The 18,434-nt window shown below is 44.6% G+C and overlaps 1 long non-coding RNA gene across 3 annotated transcripts in view; it reads left to right on the top strand.

The window, feature by feature from the left end:
• The window catches only part of LOC106893516, a 56,074-nt gene that overhangs the window by 24,380 nt on the left and 13,260 nt on the right, over window positions 1-18,434 (top strand). For 2 of the 3 annotated variants that reach the window (XR_001413092.1, XR_001413091.1), the window contains exons 6-9: window positions 2,081-2,126; window positions 3,512-3,667; window positions 4,233-4,371; window positions 4,759-4,843. This is a non-coding gene — a long non-coding RNA (uncharacterized LOC106893516). Of the gene's footprint in view, window positions 1-2,080; window positions 2,127-3,511; window positions 3,668-4,232; window positions 4,372-4,758; window positions 4,844-10,602; window positions 10,678-18,434 lie in introns of those variants that run through there. The other variant, XR_001413093.1, reaches the window with a different exon arrangement.

Here is an 18,434-nt window from a genome sequence, read left to right on the forward strand (position 1 = left end):
TCATCCATGTGTGGAAATTGTAATAATGGAAAAGGCTCCGGTGTTTGCAATTGGTGATACTTCTTTAAAATAACTTTCCTCTGCAAGTGGGTGCAGAAATAACTCTTCAGATTACGGATTGGAGCAAGGAGTTTTATTTGTTTAGTGGTGTAGCTGCATTGGTAGGCATCCCCCTGCTCAGGAGAAATGTTTTTAACCCATTAGAACAACAAGTACTGCTGCAAAACCTACACTGAGAACATTCGAATGTAAAAGCAACTAGGTGTTTCAGGAGCCAAAACAGGATTATTTTTAAATGGCAGTAGTTAGGAGTGATTATTATTTATTATATGAACATAGCAGCACCTGCTAGCTCCAGCCAGAATCAGGACTTCACCATAATAGGTGTAAAGGGTAGTAAAAAAGAGGCTGCTTCCTCCTTGAGTGGTCTGAGTCAGGGCAGGAGACAACAGGAAGAGTGTTTGGACACCACCAGCATAAATGAGGAGCAGGAAGGGATGGGAGGACTGGTCCAACCTCCCTGGTTAGCTCCAGCCATGTTGGGCTGGCTGTGTTGTGTTGGAAAAGCTGAGGAGCCTTATGGAGGGGAGGAAGCTGGTGATAACCCATAATGCCTATTTCTGGGAAGACAATAAATGGGGCTGGAGGATGATGAAAGCTGGAGGTGTCGGGGGGGGCTGGAGGGGTGTCAATGGCTCCGTGGCATGCTACGGTTCATCAGAGAGAAAGGTGAGGAGGATGCCTGTGATGGTGTGGGAGGAAAGGGAGTCACTGGTTAGGAGAACTGTGGGATAATGGGATGGGCAGAGGCGGCTGGAGAGTGGCAATGGCATTTTCTCATCCAAATGTACTGAATTGGAGGGGAAAAAAAATAAAAAGAGTGATATATGTATTTTATTTTTAATAGGAAGGTCTTTTCAGAAATAAAGCTAAGCTGTTTGTCTTGCCAATTACCAAGCTGTGACAGTTTTACATCCTGCCAGTGTTACATCCTGCCAATTTTACATCCTGCCTGCCTGCCTTCCCAGCCAGCCCTGCCAGCAAAATGGTATGGAAGTGGGCATTGGTCCCACTCTCTTTCTTCCCCAGCCTTTCTTCCCAAGAGCCAGACCTCTACCCCTGAAACCAGGATTTACAGAGAGATCTGTGCTGTTGGGGAGACAAAGGCAGGTGCAAAACTTCTGCACTTTCTCCCGAACTTGGCTGCAAATCCCTCCATTCTCTAGAAACCTGTTGGCCATTCATTTCCCCTCTCCCTGGAGAATAACATTGAAGTTTCCATAATAGTCAGATATTTTTTTTTCTCCCAACAGAAAATGGAAATGGTTCACAAAACTAATTTTCTTCCACACAGATTTTATTTTTCTTCCATAAGAACATTTTGTGCTTAGAGCAACATTCTCGTGGAAAACTTTGTGGCCCCAGTGGTAAAAGTGCAGTCAAGACAATTATTTTTACAGTAGTATTTTAAATATATAAGGTCAAGAAGAGCTTTGTCTAGGCTAGGAATCAAGGAAAATGAAGAGTAGTTAAAATCTGCATTCAATTCAAAGCTATCTCTTTTAGACCTGTCTCTATAATGGCTCAGAAATGTCCAGGGAAGTTCTGTCATTTCTGGTTTCCATCTCAGACTGAAACTGAAACAAGCAAACAGTCTGACAAGAAACCTTGTTCTTATGAAGAGATTTCCAATTTCCTATGTTTTCATCCTCATGAGGTTTAGATAAAACATCCAGATTTTTCGGTTTTTAAACTGAAGCCAGACTCAAAACCTGCTGAGGTTTCCCCATCACTAATTAGAACATGTATGTGAAATTATTTGCTGTGAAGGTGAAGTGTAGTGTTAAATTAAAATCAGATGCATCAAGAACAACTCTCTCCTGCCTTGCTGAGGGTTGGTGCTCTGAAGGATAGTTTTTGTTTTGTCACGCTAGTTTCCTAAATGATCCAAAAGGGTGCAACAGAAGGAGGGTTGTGGGTTTTTTATTTAAAAAAAAACAAACGTAGAATTCTAACTTGGTAAAAAAAAATATCTAATTTTCTGTTTTATCATTTCATTTAATTCTCCCTGCATATATAGGGAAAGACATGCTGTTTTTCCTCTCTCTGGCAAGGAGAGGTGCCAGGTAAGGACAGCTCTTATTAGCGTGTTGCTGGCAGGATGCAGCCTGGTGTGGAGCTTATAGGGGTGGGGGTGTGTGTGTGCACTGGGCTCGTTCACTACCACCCTGGCCAGCCCTCCTTAGGCAGCAATAGGGGTTCCTTGGCTGCAGCAGGAGCCGCAACGCTTTGCCCAGTTGGACTGAGCCTTCTTCCTTTACCCAAATGTGTTTTCCTCTCAGGGACAGCAAGCAAAGGTCTGTATTGCTGAGAGCTGGTAGAGATGCTCCAGAGATGAAACACCACGGTCCTTGCTTGACAGCCCTTCTTGTTTCGTTAAAAAATGCATGATAACCTTCATTGACTGCGTGTATGGTTTGCCTGAGGGAAAGCCCAGCATCAATGCAGTATGTCCACCCTGAAACCAGCTGCTTGCAAATTGAGGTTGGCGCCTTGTTCTCTCCCAGCTCCCTGCAAGCTGTACACCAAAAGCACAAGCAATATCACTGAGTTCCTCCTAATGTCACGTCTCCGTGCTGATAGCTGGGTTGGCTGGTCCCTCGACCATGAGCCCCTTAAGATTTATCAAGGTACAATGCAACGTCTTCTTCAAAGTTATGGATGATGCTTTGCTGTCTTGGTGTTTTTGTTTTTTTTTTTAACTTTGCAAAAAGTGGGGGTTTGGATATTTTATTTCTTAATGCCAAGAAAGCTTCCTGAGGAACAATATCTGGTGGCTGTGTGTTCATGCTAAGCTACTTCAAGTTAAAAATAAGGAAGAGTGTTTAAATGCTGAAAATTCTTACAACTTTAAAGACTTTTCAACCCTCACCTTTTTAAAATTGCTAGTGGATGGGGTCAGGTAGGGTTCCTGAAATGCTTGGTCTGGAATGAACAAAAATGGATTTTGTAAGGCTGAAGGATTTGTGCTTTTAAAATCTGTGAATATTACACAGGAAAAGACGCCTGGCTTTTCTGTGTGCTACCAACATCACTAGCCTCCGAAAATAGCAAAAGAAATGCCGTTCCCTTTGCTCAGTCTAAAAATGCCATAAGTAGACTCAGATCACTTTATGATTATTATTTTTAGGGCATCAATTAAAAAAAACCCCAAACCATAGCAAAAGCAATACCTCCCTCCCCCCAACAATCTGTGAGCTAAATTCCCCTGAAATTGGCAAACATTTGATCACAGTGACACAAATTATTGCGAGCTTGGAGTGGTATCAATTACTCTCCGTTACTACCCGAGGGCTTGCTGCTATAGTGGTTAATCAGCCAAATCCTAAGGTGCCCTTAACATTTGTGGGCAAGGTCAAAAGCAATTAAGGAGTGGAGGATCTGTGGTGAGAGCAGCACAAGTGCAATACTGGTGGGGCTTTTTTTATTTGTTTGTTTGTCTTTAAATCAGGGTTGTGTCATTCAAGAGCACCGCTGGATTTGATCAGAAGGTGGGCTCTGTCCGATGCTACCCAGGCTCAGAGGTCTATGGAGAACCAGCTCTCTCTTCATCCCATCTGCACTGGGGAGCTGTAACCCATGGCTGCGACTCTCCAAGGAGTAGAAGGTGATGAGCACATTTGAGGTCTAGCTAAAGCAAGTAGGTGCAGAGGGATGCCAAATGACCTCACAGTTTTTGAAACTTTTTGGAATACCTTTCTACAAGATAGGTATATTATCACATATGTGGACAAACTGTTCTTGTACATAATTACCTGCCACAGCACATCCCCTGTCTCTAACCCTATCTTTAGCTTCAGTTTAGCTTCATCATCGGACCGAGGTACCCTGTGTCCACCTCATTATAGAAATCTTCTCCTTGATAGAATAAGTTGAAGTCACCTCTCATTGTGATCAGGCCTTCTTGAGCTTCCTCTGCCAAACCTTGCCATTTTTTCCCAGTAATTTTATCAAATCCTTTTTGCAGTACGTATGTCAAACTGGTCACTGAAAACTGGACTCTCTGGAGATGGTATCTGATGTCAACAAAGTTAACTTTCTCAGACATACTTGTCCTGAAGAAGATAGTATCCAGTTTCTTTATGACCAGACTAATTTTCCATAAACTCATCTTGATTGCATTAATTATGCTGCTATCTGTTAATTATTTTCTGATTTTTCTCCCATATCAGATTTTGCGTGCAGTCAATTCCAGATGAACCAACGGATAGTTGCGCAAGTTTTTATCAGTGGTCTCTCTCTGCGCTGGTACAATAGCATCTCCCAGGCTTTGTGACTCCTCTGATTTTCCAAGAGCTGCCATAAATTGAGGTCAGTGGCTCAGAAAGCTGCTCCGCAAATTTTCTTAGAATGCTGCAATCTGCATTGTCTTGGCCTGCAGACAAGTTTGGGAAAATTAAGTCTTCACATATAAACCACTCCTCCCTCATGGGGCTTCTTGCGACTGGCTTTGGCTATCTGGAAGCCGACATCCAGCCAGAACCTGTCTGACTGGCTCTCTCTGAAGTCAGTGGAGAGCAGGAAACACTGCCAGAGGTGGTTCCTGCTATCCCAGGGAAGCAGAGGCTTCTGCAGATGCCTGTCTGTCCCTACTGAGGAAAGAAAAAACCCAGTTGACTCAGAGTATGTGGTTGCTTGTTGAGTTTTCTGTGTGCGAGAGGTAGCACGTGTCTTGACCTCATGCTCCCCTTCCCGTAGGTTGCACCTGGAGGATCTGGGATTCCCACCCTGTGACTGAGACCATCACCAGATCACGACCCTTTCTTGGAGATTCCTTTCTCAGGTACATTTTTACATGACTCACCCTGTCTTCCCAGCTATCAGTAGCCCTAGTCACTGATATTAACGCATATTCCAGCACTGATTTTAGTTCCTCTAAAGCTAGATTTTGCTACTTCACCATTTTCCTTTATTTATTTTTTTTTATAAACCCACTTTGTTTAAATTCAGGGCTTCTCAGTTTGTGGAGGCTTCTGTATAGGTTTCTGTCTGGTATCACACCACAAGCGCCTAGACAGAGGTGGGTTTGTGTGTGCTGGAGATGTCTGTTTTAAGAAACAACAGAAAACAGTGATTCCCAGCACGTTTTCTGTGAGCACAGTATTATTCTCCTGTATATAAACACACTGAGCAGGCAGCTCTGCGGTCGGGTGAGGTCTCCCTTGCCTATCTCAGCCTGTCGTTGCCAGTCCCGGAGGAAGTTCTCCAGAGAAAGCGGCCTTTTGTCTCCTCCCGGGCCGGGTAGTTTGCATAATCTGGTTAAATAAAATGAATACGCGCATGCACAAAGAATTGTGGGGGGAAAGCGGTAGTATATAAGTAAGGCTGAGTGGTCTGTCTAATCTGACAACAATATAATAAATCGTTTATTTGTGTACACTGGAACGACTCCTTGGGACTGCGGTCTATTCCTATTTCCCAACAACACTGTCATTAAAACAATAGGCACTGTAATTACTGTGATAAAAAGGCATTATTGCCTCAGTTCTTCATCTGGCCCATGTGCAGAAGGAAGAGGTTTTCTTTATAATCTCTCCGCAGAAGGAGCGCAGGGACCAGAAGGCTCCTTCTCCCACTGGCTCTGCCCGCACAAAAGATTTTCTCCACACTGGAGGCTGCAGTGTGAGAGCCTTTGTCTTAAATGAAAGGGCATAACACAGCCCTTCTGGCAGCACAGGCTCCGGGTGAAAGCAGGGCCTTTATGTACCAGCTAACTGCTGAACTGCGGACAATACTGTAAAATCTGTGCTCCTCCATTACCTCAGCTGCCTGCGCATCGCTGGGGTGATGCTGAGCCCTAAGGAGAGGCAGGGCTGCGGGCGCCGGGGCTGGAGCTTCACCAAAGTCGGTGTCAGGAGGAGAGCAGAAAATCTGCTTGCCCAGCATAGCCGCCCTGGTGAGCACGAGGAGGGTGGGTCAGGAGGGAGGGAGAGATGATGAATACCTCTGAGACAGTCACTGCAGCTATTTCTGCAGCTGGGCCGTTTCAATTCTAGCGAACCGCCTCGTAGCTTCTCCTCGGTTGCTTTGAAAAGCTGCTAGTTTGGCAGCTCGCTCGTTTGCTAGGAGCTTGTTGAGAATCACAGAAGCAGAATTGCGTAGGCTGGGAGGGACCTTTCAGATCATCGAGTCCAACCGTCAACCTAACACTGGCAAAAAGCGGTGCTAAACCATATTGCCAAGCACTACGTCTGCCCATCTTTTAAACACCTCCAGGGATGACGATTCCACCACTTTTCATGGGCAGCCCGTTCCAATGCTCGATAATCCTTTCAGTGCAAAAAGTTTTCCCTAATACCTAACCTAAACCTCCCCTGGTGCAACTCGAGGCCATTTCCTCTTGTCCTAATAGTACTAGTAGTGATAATTTCCTTTTGTCCTAATAATACCTTGTAATACCAGACTCTGCAGGAGGTAGCCCAGAGGTGAGGATTTTTGCACTGGCCTTCATGAAAAACTATTTAAATGAGCCCAAGAGCTTGTAGGAAAATTTGTGAAGGAGGACTAGGGAGCCCAAATGCCATCTAGTTTTGGTCAGTGTCTCTCTGCTGCCGTCAGCAGGGCTGCAGCGCCTGTCACCCCTGAGAAGTTGGGCTGCAGCCCTTTGCAGGCTTCCAAGTGCTTAAGCAGTTGCCTAAATCCTCCAGGTTGCTTAAACAGGGACAATCTGGCTGCTGCAATTTTAGTTTCTGTAAAAGCATAGAATCGTTCAGGTTGGAAGAGACCCTTGGGATCATTGAGTCCAACCATCAACCCCACTCTACAAAGTTCTCCCCTACACCATATCCCCCAACCCCACATCTAAACGACTCTTAAATTCAGGGATGGTGGCTCAACCACCTCCCTGGGCAGCCCATTCCAGGGTCTGACCACTCTTTCTGTGAAGAATTGTTCCCTAATGTCCAGTCTAAACCTACCCTGTTGCAGCTTGAGGCCATTCCCTCTTCTTCTAAAGCACCTGCCTTAGGGCTCATGAAGTACCGACTCCGTTAGGGGCAGGGGGAACTGTTTTCCCTGGCTGGAGTGGTCACGGAGAAGAGGGCACGCAGGTGGCAATATCCTCCCTGTCTGTCTGACATGAGTTACTGCTGGCTGGGGGATTGGTGAGGAGGGGTGGGCATTAAGAACTGCAAAAGAATATCAACAAGGCACTGAGATGACCTCTGTTAGAAAAAAATGTTTACCCCCCCTCCCCCCCCCCCCCCCCCCCCGCCATTGCAAGCGCAACTGATGTAAATTGAGTGTGTCAGGCTGAGTAGAAACACCTACCCCCCTCCCCGGAGCTGCTCTCCCCTCGTTTTGACAAGGTACAAACAGAGAGCCCGCGCGCACGGCGAGCGGAGGGTACCGAGCACGGCATCAAAAAGCAGAAGCCATCCTGTTACAATCTGCTGCTTGTCAGGGTTTGACAGCGGTGTGAAATATAAATGATGGCTGAGATAGCAACGCCTGCCTTACTCACCGGTAAACAGCTCCCCTCATTAAAGGGATGCTTTAGAAATGACAGCACCAAATTATGTTAATATTTTTACGAAGCGCTCTCCAGCCCGAGATCCTAAAGCAAGGTTTGCTGTTCGTAGGCCAAAAAAACATTTCTTTGCAAGCAGAGGCAAAGTGGCCTCGCAGCTGAAAAACTGGTGCCATTAAAGAGGCTCCAATTGGGACAAAAATGGACCTATTTGGATGCAAGACAAGGGACTGGTGAAGGAAGAGATGGATTTTTCCTAATGCTCATTTTTTTCTTTAGAATATCATCTGTGACCTTCTTTGACCCATAGATTGTCTTCAGTTCTGAGTTTGTTCAATGCCAAATTCAATATTGTTACCCATGACAGTAACTCATAGGTTTGTCCTGCAATAAAATCTTGCTAATGATTATAAATGGCTGGATCTGAAACTTGCTTGATCTGAAACTACATTCTACTTTTCAGTGCCCTCTGCAACCTCATTAAGGGGAAAGGTTCAGAAACAAAGCCCTTGAGAAGGAGTCCTGAGTCATTCTGCCTCTCCCTTTAGCGTTTGGATTTTCCTTGGAGACTTTTTGGTTAGGTTTTTGCCTTGATTTTGCTTATCTCTGAGATCTACTGAGATTAGAGTCCAAGACAGAATGGCTGCAGTGAAGTCGTTACGGATTCCACCTGCATCCTGCCCTGAGTCAGAGAGAAATTAACAGGGTAATACAGGCTGTGTGTATTTCTGGAGTGAGAGATCACAAAGATCAGTCTGTGTCAGAAATACCACTAGTAAGAACAGGCTATAGGCAGTGACAGATAATATTTCATAAGGTTTCCAAACTTCTTTTTCAAGGGACGAAAATATTTGATCCTTTTCTTGTCAGCAGGGTCACTCTGAGCTTCTTTTATAGTAACGTTCATGACCGAAGGTTCAGGTTCTCTCAGGCTGCCTTCAGACCCTTCAAAAAAGACCTGGGCTCCTCTTTTGCAGAGCTCTGCCTGTACCAGCCCCTGGCACGGGAGCTGGGGGGATCCAATACATGATTCTGTGTCTTTAATGTGATAGTGAAAGTGGTCTCTGCTATGGACAGGTCCTGACACTTCCAGATGTCATATTTTCATTACATTGTTCAGTTGCTTATTTGGGAGAGGTTTTTCATTTTCTGCAGATTCTTATCGCATCCATTCAGCAGTTAGTTCTTCCGTCAGGTGATAATTCCTCCGCTTCCTCTTCTGTTTTTCCTCTAATAGCCTGTATAGGTGGCTGCAGCCATGTTAATACAGGTTTAAAAAAAAAAGAAATAGATGATAATATCTTCTGCTGGATCTGAAAACACATGGACATTCCTCTTACTTGACCGTTTCAAATTAGACATGTCAATTTAGACTAGAACTTCAAATTAATTCTGTCACCACGTTTTTTACACAACACAGAAAATACGCTTGACTGTTCTTACAACACAAATATCACAAATATCCCAGATTTCATATTCACAAGCATAGTATATGGATGCTAAGGGCAGAAGTAATCATGGTGTTATACAGCAATGAAAGACCCTTTTTTTGATACTGTGTCCACCAAAGCCTGGTATATGGATGTAGTCACCGCCCCCATCAGCCTTCCTTTGGGAAATGTTTGGTTATAATCATGCCCAGGATTTTTGAAAAGGTAATGATAAATTACCTCTGTTGTTTCTGTAAACGGTAGGTGTTCATTTGTGTTAAATAGTTTTCCATTTATTTTTTTATTTTATTTTTTTGATTTATGAATAGTTTGGTCTCCACCAACTTGCTGATGAGACAAGAGAATTTCCTTCTCAGTGGCATAGACACCCCAGCGGAGAATTTTGATTTACTCTGTACAACATTTGTGTCCCTTCTGCCAGATGGTGACAACACATTGCCCTTGCTGTGTTACAACTGGTATCTTCAGCAAGCACTGAGTGGGGGAAGCACTTGGTTCACGTTGGGGGAAGGCTGGAGTAGGGAGGAAATGTGTATTTAAGGGCATTGTCACTCCCAGGTTGTGATTTTCAGGATTGGTTTCCACCCGCAGGAGCTGTGTAAGTGTCCCATTTTAGATGGGACAAAGATGAGATGAGACATCTCATTTTAGATGAGACAAAGCAATGCCTCTTGGAGGAAATAATGGTTCTGCATGCCTGCAAAACCTGCATTATAGCAACGGCTTTTACTTTTAACCTTGACACCTTGTTGGCACCAGGAGGGGCTGCAGGGCATCCCCCGTGGGGGACTGGCAGCTTGTGGGCTGCCAGGGTAAGGAACAGTGAGAGGGTGCTCTGTGAGTCAACCCCACAGCCAGAAAGGCAGGTTTAGGAGGGATTTTTTCCATCGCCTGCCTGTTCTGGCCAGGCTATTCTTAGTTTGTAGGGTAGGAGGGTGCCCACATCTTCAGCATCCTCTCACAGGCTCATAATGCCCCTTTGGGTTTGCATTTCTTGCAGAGTGAATCATCTCTGGGTGTTTGGAAAACACTGAGACACCACCACAAATAAGCAACAGCTTTATTTCACTCTCTACAACTCCCTGACAGGAGGGTGTAGAGAGATGGGGGTCAGTCTCTTCTCCCAAGTCCCAGGAAATGGGACAAGAGGCAACGGCCTCAAGTTGCACCAGGGGAGGTTCGGGTTGGATATCAGGAAAAATTTTTACACTGAAAGGGTTATCAAGCCTTGGAATGGGCTGCCCAGGGAAGTGGTTGAGGCACCATCCCTGGAGGTGTTCAAAAGATGGGTTGACATGGTGCTTAGAGACATGGCTTAGTGATGTGGGTTTTTTTTTTGTAAGGTTTTCTTTTTGTTTTTTTATCAGAGTTAGGTTGATGGTTGGTCCCTTCCAACCTAGACGATTCTATTCTATGATCACTAGCTACATGTGGTGTATTTCGTTGCATTCCCAGTGCACAGGATTGCTTGCCTTGGTCTGTATTCACTGCTCCCCACCTTCCCACCTCTGCTCTCAGCATTAACGAGCTGTAATTAGGACCATACAATCAGTACAACTATTCTGATCTTTTTGCCAACTGGCAGGTTTTCTAATGAGCTTTTTTCACTTGGTTTGAAAACAGACGCAGAGTCCTGATACATTTAATCTGACAAGGATGCCACAGCTGTCAAGAACTGTGCAAAGGTGTGAATGAAAAGCTTCTGCCGACAGAGGAATCCGGACTCATAGCCCTGATTTCCTTGGGCAGGTTCAACTGTAGCCTGCTGACAACAGTTAGACGTTACACAAGAGCTTCTTGCCAGGTTGCTTTTCTTAATACTACGTGGTTGTTCTTTTCTTTTGTCTGCCTTTGAGATGAGGGAAACAACCATCCAGAAGCAAGATGGTGACTTAGAAAATACAGCCTGTCTGAGCTGCGGGAGCTTTCCCTGTAGAAAGGCAGGATTAGTAGAGCTTGGATAACGTTAATTTAAGTTCCTGTAGAAAGAGCCTGACATAGTTCATTGTGACGCCCGTTGGAAGTTTTATTAAGCCAAAATAAAGGGTGTAATTTACAATGTCTTTCTTGCAACAACTTCCTTAAATTACTTCACGTTGATCAGTTCATGCTAGCAACTTCAGTATGAAGTGGAAGAAACTTCTCCTGTTTAGGAAAAGACTATAGCAGAGCACTTGGCAAGTTATGGGCTTGGAAGTCATATAGTTTTAACGATGGTGTGGCTCCCTCCTGACTCCATGGAATGGTTAGAGTTGGAAGGGACCTTAGAGATCATCGAGTTAAATAATAGATGGATAGATGGAAGATGAAGTGCTGTATGTCTGAACAAAACCACAAATTCCAGGTTTACTCTCCAATTCTTCTGCATCACTGATCTTCTTCTTGAGGATCGGAAATCAGTCTGCCCCTCTTGATTTGAAAGCCCTTGTGTTTATCCTGTGTCTCTGGATGAAATCCAAGCTAGTCTCTCCATGTCAGTGGGTGCAAGGGATATAGACTGAAATTCCAGTGTGCTGGAATTACCCAAAGCACCTCAGAACACTACAGTTTGGAAATCACAGAAGCAGAATGTGGTTTTTCTTCATACTTTCCTATACGCAGTGGCAACTGCCTATAAGAGCACAGCTCCCGCTTTCCAGATTCAGGACATGCATGTAGGGGAAATGCCAACACATAACATACCTGTGGGTACGGTTACAGGGGGTGAGAGGCAGAGGGCTGCCAGTGCTTCCCACAGCTTGGAGCCTGGAGTGGTAAAAACCAGGAAGACCTGTGAAAATGGGAATGTAGGAGAATTGTCAAATCCTTGGTTGAAGGCCAGATTGCTGTGACGTGGTTAAAAACTTCCCTGCAGCTCTCCAGACTGTAATCTCCATCAAATGCTGGTATTCTGGCTGGGTTGTTACATTTGTGGAACAGTAATATTCATGTATATTTTTAAAATCTCTGAATACTGTTTATACGCATCGCAGAAAATAATGAATAAATAATAATAAGGTTAACTCCACAACAGACTTCTAATACGACAGCAATTGTGTGTATAAAAACACACCCACAGTGTATCGTTGCTCCTTCAAAATAACATTATTTTTTCTACAAAGCCCAATTAAACCAAGAAGAATTCCACCAAGAATAGAAAGTTCTCTGTCTTCAGACAGCTAATATATCTCGCTTAGTCTTTTGAGAGCCCTAAAAGCAAAATTAAGTAGTTTGTTTTCAGCAACGCTCTTCTACAAGGGAGAAAAGAATAATTTATTTTTGATTCATAGGAGAAGTGGCTAAGCAAGGGATCACCAGCTGGTATTCTGATCACTATCTTTGTGGAATATATTATGGACTCTGATTAAGTAAACCCTCTCACAGGTCTACAAAGTGCATGGTTCCATGTTGGAACCTCTTGCCTCTGGATGGATGTACCAAAGACAATTATGTGTGTAGTAATTCTAACCAGAGCTTTTACAGTAAATGCCAGATAAGGTTTCAAAACACATAACATGTTCAAGGGAGGGATTAAGAGGAATCCACACTTTTCTGGTTTTGCTTGGTGTTGTTTTACAGAAACACACAGCAACGCTCAATGAACTGTAGTCATTAGAACAAGTCCAGCACTTGTCGAGGTGCTGTGGGCCAAGTCAGTCCTCAGCTCACACCAAGAGTGACGTCCATCCTTCCTTCCTTCCCTCTGCCACTGCCCTTTCTCCTCCCTTTCTCAGTCCTTCTCTCCCTCCCTTCCCCAATAGGCCATCTTTCAAATAAATACTCTAAAAAAAAATAATAATCTCAGTGCATCACAGACAGCGTGACCAAAGTGTCACAGCTATCTGGGACTTTGATGCATAGTGAAGTGTCTGGTCATAGGATCTTACTGTAGCTTGCTTTTTTTTTTTTTTTTTTTGACTGGACAACCTTGGAATAATGTTAAGTTGGATTAAAACAGTACCTTTGGACTATCACCATAAATAAGATGCACTATACATGTCAAAACAAGTTCTTATGTAATACAGGTCTCTGTGGCTTCATTTACTAGTAACACCCTTCATAAGTCATAACAGGGAATGAAGCAATCTCTGTGATATGGAAATTTCTTCTCAAGTGCATAAATTATGTCTTAATGCTTCAATTGCTTGAAAAGTGGGACAGTCCCACAGGTCACCATTTCCATTCCAGTGATAAGATTTGCAAATATTAACAATGATTTCTGTTTTATGGGGAGGATTAACTTTACAGGCATGAGGGATCCGGTTTAGTTGAACATGGGTAGTAAAGAAAAGCCTTAAACGTAGTAAATTAGCAAAATCAAGTACTGAGGGCAGCTTTCCTTGATTTGGAGTGATTTTATAAACTTTCCCTATTCTGAAAGGCGAAATGGCGTGCTCAGCTCCCATGTCAGACCCTTGTGCCTTCATCTTCAGCCTGGTCCCCGTGATGGAGCCAAGAGGCACATGGCCTTGTACAAGGGAGATGCTGTGCTGGGACCTGCCCTCTTGTCCATCTGTGCCACAAGGTTGCCACGTGCTGACCGGTTGCCTCTCCTAAAACTGAGGGACATGTCCTTGCTTGTGATCTGCCTCGTACAGGCTCTAGGTGTTTTCACAATTGATTTCCCCTGGAGTTACAGTGGCTCAGCACGTCTCATCGCTGAGACGAGTGTAGTTCATCAAGAAGATTTCCAGACCTCCAGAAATAACGTGCAGATTTGCTTCTGCTGTACTCATTTCTCCTTGTTTGAGCACTAAAAACGCATTCAGGCAGCCTCTTAAAGTCATACAAATAGCAGCCATTGAAATGGAAAGCAGCAAAATTATGAATATTGTATAATGCGATGTTAAATTGCAAATAAATAAAACATCTGGGGCCAGATGTTGCTGTTGGATTCCTGTGTGGAGCTGCCATTCCTTTCAGCAGCATTGCGTGTGCGCTTCTGAGAGCAGAGTTTGGCCCTTGATGTAGAGAAGCAGTGTTTTTAATGTAATATTAATGGAAGATGATTTCTCCATTAAAAACAAGGTAACTTTGTAGATGGGAAGATTAACATGTTTTATAAGAACCGTTGAGGTTTTTATAAAAAATATAACGGTTTTATAAACCGTTGAGGGTGTCTCTCCAACAACCTTCATAACAGTGATTTTTTCAAAGGTTAAAAAGATAGAAAACAACAGTGAAAAAAATGGAAGAAACCTCTACAGAATACATACGGTGAGAAAGGGGAGCATGCAGTATAAGAAATATACTTGAGGTAAGCCCAAGTGCTCAAACATCACTCGAGAGTTCTAAGACTGGTGGTAATGCACCTCAAAATGTCCAATCATCTCAGGTGGACTTACCAAGTACTGAACTCTTGTTTTTCCTTTTTGAAAGGCTGCTGAGTCTTTTCGCTAGTGCAGAATTTACTAATACCCTGTGGGGCAGTTACAGGGGAAAAAGTGGCCATTGACTCAGGGAAAAAATTCCCCTTCTCGGAGGTGTGCCTTGCTTGGTTGCGGACAGGTTTGCAGAATTTGACCTTCGGTAGGATCTAGAAGATCTTTTTACGCCAGGGCTGATTTCTCCCTAGGTTCAAGTGCGATGCGCGCCCGTGCTTGTGGTCGCAGGTGCTGCTTTGTGACTGTTTTGTCATGTAGCTGGCTCCCCTCCGTGGTACCTGCCTGGGCTTGTTTGCCGGGTGCTTTCCCAGAAAGCCTTTGAGGGAGGCGGTTGTTTATTTTGAAATCATCTCACAGGGGTTAACCTTTCAAAATACACATCTCATTTTGCAGCCCGCGGTCTTGCTCCAGCACGTTGGGGTCAGCAGAGCGCGGTGCATCCAGGCACCGTGCTGGTGGCCGACTTCGTGGATGACCTTTTATACAAAGCCTTTTAGCCAGACTGGGCACCCCAGTGGCACGAATGAAAGCGCCAGACAGCAATTCAGTGCTTTCTGCACTTTTTTTTCCTTTTTTTTGAACCTTTGGTTGAGGTGCCTTTGATCTCTCAAGATAGTTGCCCACTTGGCTCTTGTTGATTCCCTGTTCTGCGTAAAAGGGTGGTGGCAAGTGTGGTGCCAAGGGCCAGCTCCAGGCCACGGTCCCCTCCATGTCAAATTTAGGGCAGGCATTGTGAGACATTTGTGAACGAAGGGTTTTCATAGGGCAGCCCTGGTGCAAGGTGTCCCCTGTGCATCCCTTGCCATTATATGTCCACTTTGGGACAGGCGGGCTGCACCTTGCACCATCCAGCTCTTGAGCCCAGTACCCAGGGCTCTAGTCCAGCCGGGAGACCCTGGCAGCTCCAGTCAACTTGGGAGCTTCCACATTTCAAAATGAAGGCTTAAGTCTGCTGAATTGTGTTGTGAAGGCAAGGCTGGCCCTGGACAGCTGTCAGCAACCCATGCCTTTGGAGAGGCAGTGAAGGAAAGAGGCATGAAAGGCACCTACTTTTGCTACAAGTAATTTATTGAAGCCGAATCCAAGCAATCAGTGACCAAGAGAGGACTAGAATCATAGAATTGTCCAGGCCGGAAGGGACCTCCAAAGGTCATCTAGTCCGACCTCACCACAGTCAGCAGGGACACCCCCAACTAGACCAGGTAGTCCATGAAATACTACAGAGTATTATTTTTTTTTTGGTGGCAAAGAGAAAGAAAACTCACGTTTTGACAGCATCCTTAAAGTTTTACAGTCCTATCTTTCTGCTGCTCCTTACGTCTCTCTCTTCCTTGACCTGTACCAGCTTCTGCAAATTCAGTCTTTCTGCCCAATGCCACCTGTCTGTAAAGCTCATTAAAAAGCTGAATGTTCTTGGCCTATGGGTATTGACTTCTCACTGAACCTACCTGCAGATGGCAATTTCCCCAGGGCAGGCCAAAAAGCCTTCCCGTCCAAACAAACAAATCTGCAATCTGGAAATCCTCCTCCGTAGGGCACAGCATGGGGCAGGCGTGTGCTATTTGCTAGTTTGCATTTCCTTGAAATGAAGGAAGAGCTAAAAAAAGATAAAAAAATGTGCTTGACAGTGTTTTGGTCAATGCTGTGTGAAATGACATCATCAGTAACCCAGCCAGATGGGGCCGAGCACTGTGTCTGTGAAAATGTTATAGGAGCAGTGAGCACCTTCGGACAGCCGCTTTCCATTAGACTAAACACAGATACTCCTTTTAAAAGCCTGCAAGGAAATCGAGCTGCAGACTGAAGCCACCAGTTAAACACAGCTGTTCCTTTGCCTTGCCGCCTCCCCTCCTCCCCCCAAGTTATTTTTCTTTTCAAGGGGTGGGCTCAATCAAGAAAATGGAGAAGTGGTTGAGAAGTCCTATGGACATCTTCTTCTGCACCTCGGATTTCATGGGACTAAAAAGCTTGCAGCTTCCCTTCCACTTTGACTCATCCAAATGTTATCTACATAAAAGCCGAGTGCTAAAAATGGAGGAGAAAAATTGAATATGCCACCTTTTGGGTGTAAAAAAAGATTGTGCCGGAGCTTTTAAAGGGGCCTTTAAAAATGGTGTCTCTAAATAACACCTGCACTGTACGGTTTATATGCCAGCGTTTCAATTTATGGTGTTTCCTTTGGCTATGGCTGTATGCTATCCTGGTTTTTGTACCTGGCAAGAACCCCTCTGCCACATCTCTGGAGTTTTTGGACTTCAGGGTGTTAATAATTAACATCTTATGCTTGTCTCAGTCCCTGTGCCTGACAAGGAGAGCGCTGGCTTTTAGAAACCCTTTATCTGAGCTAAGTGGCAAATGATGTTCCCATGCCATGGGACTTTCCTGAGTCTCCAGTATTTTCTCCTTCCATGCAGAAGTAAGATGTGTGCTAGGTTTGTGGCAGGTTTGTGGGCTGCAGTGCAACTTTGGGCTTGGGTGATGTTTGCTCCTTCACACAGAATTAGTGAAAAACACCCTCTCCAGCGGGTGCTGTGACTGGGTGCTACGGCCGGGCAGATGCCTCTCCATGTGCCCATCTCCCTTTTTGGGTCTTTTCCTGCAGCTCAGAGGCATCTCCCAACAGGACTCTCACAAGCAATGAGTTCCTGCCAAAGGAGTTTGTTTTCTTGAATCAGCATTTTCTGACTGAAAAGAAGAATTTCGGATCATTTCTGCACATTAGAAATGAATAGACTTTCAGTCCCTGGGAGAGAGACTTTACCCATCGCAGCGTGGGTCTAAGAAATATATGAAGTATTTGGGTGGCTATTATAACCAACTGGCCTAATGGAAGATCTCCCAACATTTCAGTGTGGAGAAGAGCTAATACTTTTAAAAACAATTGCATGTTTAAAAATGTATGTTTCAGTCCTCTCCAGCAGCCTCATGCTAACAGCATAGAGTTGTTCCAGCACAATCAAAAAGAGAAGGTTGCATTATCAAAGACTTCAGCTATTTCCCCTGACTAATCTAGGAAGAGAATCCCAAACTCACTGAAGTGCCCTGGGCAGGCATTTTATAGCAGTACAGGCTATTTCATTGCTGCAAGCAAGTCTATAATAGCCTTTTAAGCATCATTCAGCCTGAATTATCTGCCTAAGACATGTACATAAATCATGTTATATTACACAATATTTTTTCTTACCCCCTTTCTTGAATTTTACTCCTCCAGTGCGAGTTCTAGAAAAGAAGCAAATTAGATTTCCTTCAGTTACTCATAACAGCTAGTGGGATGACTGAGTTATGCCAGGAATTTTTGGCCCAGTTTGTTATATTCAGAGGAGTGAAATTCTATCTAATGAAGTGGGAGAGGTGTTACAGAAAGAGGAGGCAGTAACTTACTTCTTATTACTCATTTTACCCTGCCTGATTTTCTGTCGTTTAACTACCTGTGTATGCTCTACACTGTTGTAGCACATGGATGACCCATTAATTGAGCCTCATTCTCACAACCTCCCTCCTGAGGGAGGCTCGTGTCCTGATGACGGGGCCATTAGGAGAAGGATTTTAACCACCTTAATTCACCTGAGCAATAATTTCGTACAGGCATGGCTCTGGAAAGGGGGGGTTAAGCCCCACTGTGCCTACTGGGGCACCTCCTGTGGGTGGTGCAACCCTACTGTTTGCACAGCAGAAATGGGATAAAAGATGGAAAACACGTCCAAGGCAGGGAACAGAAACGAGACCCACCTGGGCTGGCTGAATGCCATAAGCATCAGGCTACGGGACTGACCTTGCATGCCTGTCCTCTTTTGCTTTGGGAAATCTCTCATTCTCATGGGGACAAGTGATTCTGGAAAAAGGCACCCCCTCACCTGGAATTTCAAAGGTCTGAGAAGCTGAGTGAAAACCGGCAGCTATTGGAGGAGAGACCTCTGAAATTAAAGCCCCACAGAGAGAAAGGAGGTACCAGTTCCTAGCCAGAGGACACCTGGAGGGCAGCAGCCCTGGCCAGTATGCACCACCTTGGAATTGCTGCTTCTTAGGATTGGAGATTATAAGGAGAAGTCGTGATTGTGCTGGCTGGAGGGCAGAGGATACAAACCCAAGGGA

This window comes from Calidris pugnax, unplaced genomic scaffold (assembly GCF_001431845.1).
Source record: "Calidris pugnax isolate Ruff unplaced genomic scaffold, ASM143184v1 scaffold183, whole genome shotgun sequence".
In the NCBI taxonomy this organism is placed as follows: domain Eukaryota; kingdom Metazoa; phylum Chordata; class Aves; order Charadriiformes; family Scolopacidae; genus Calidris; species Calidris pugnax.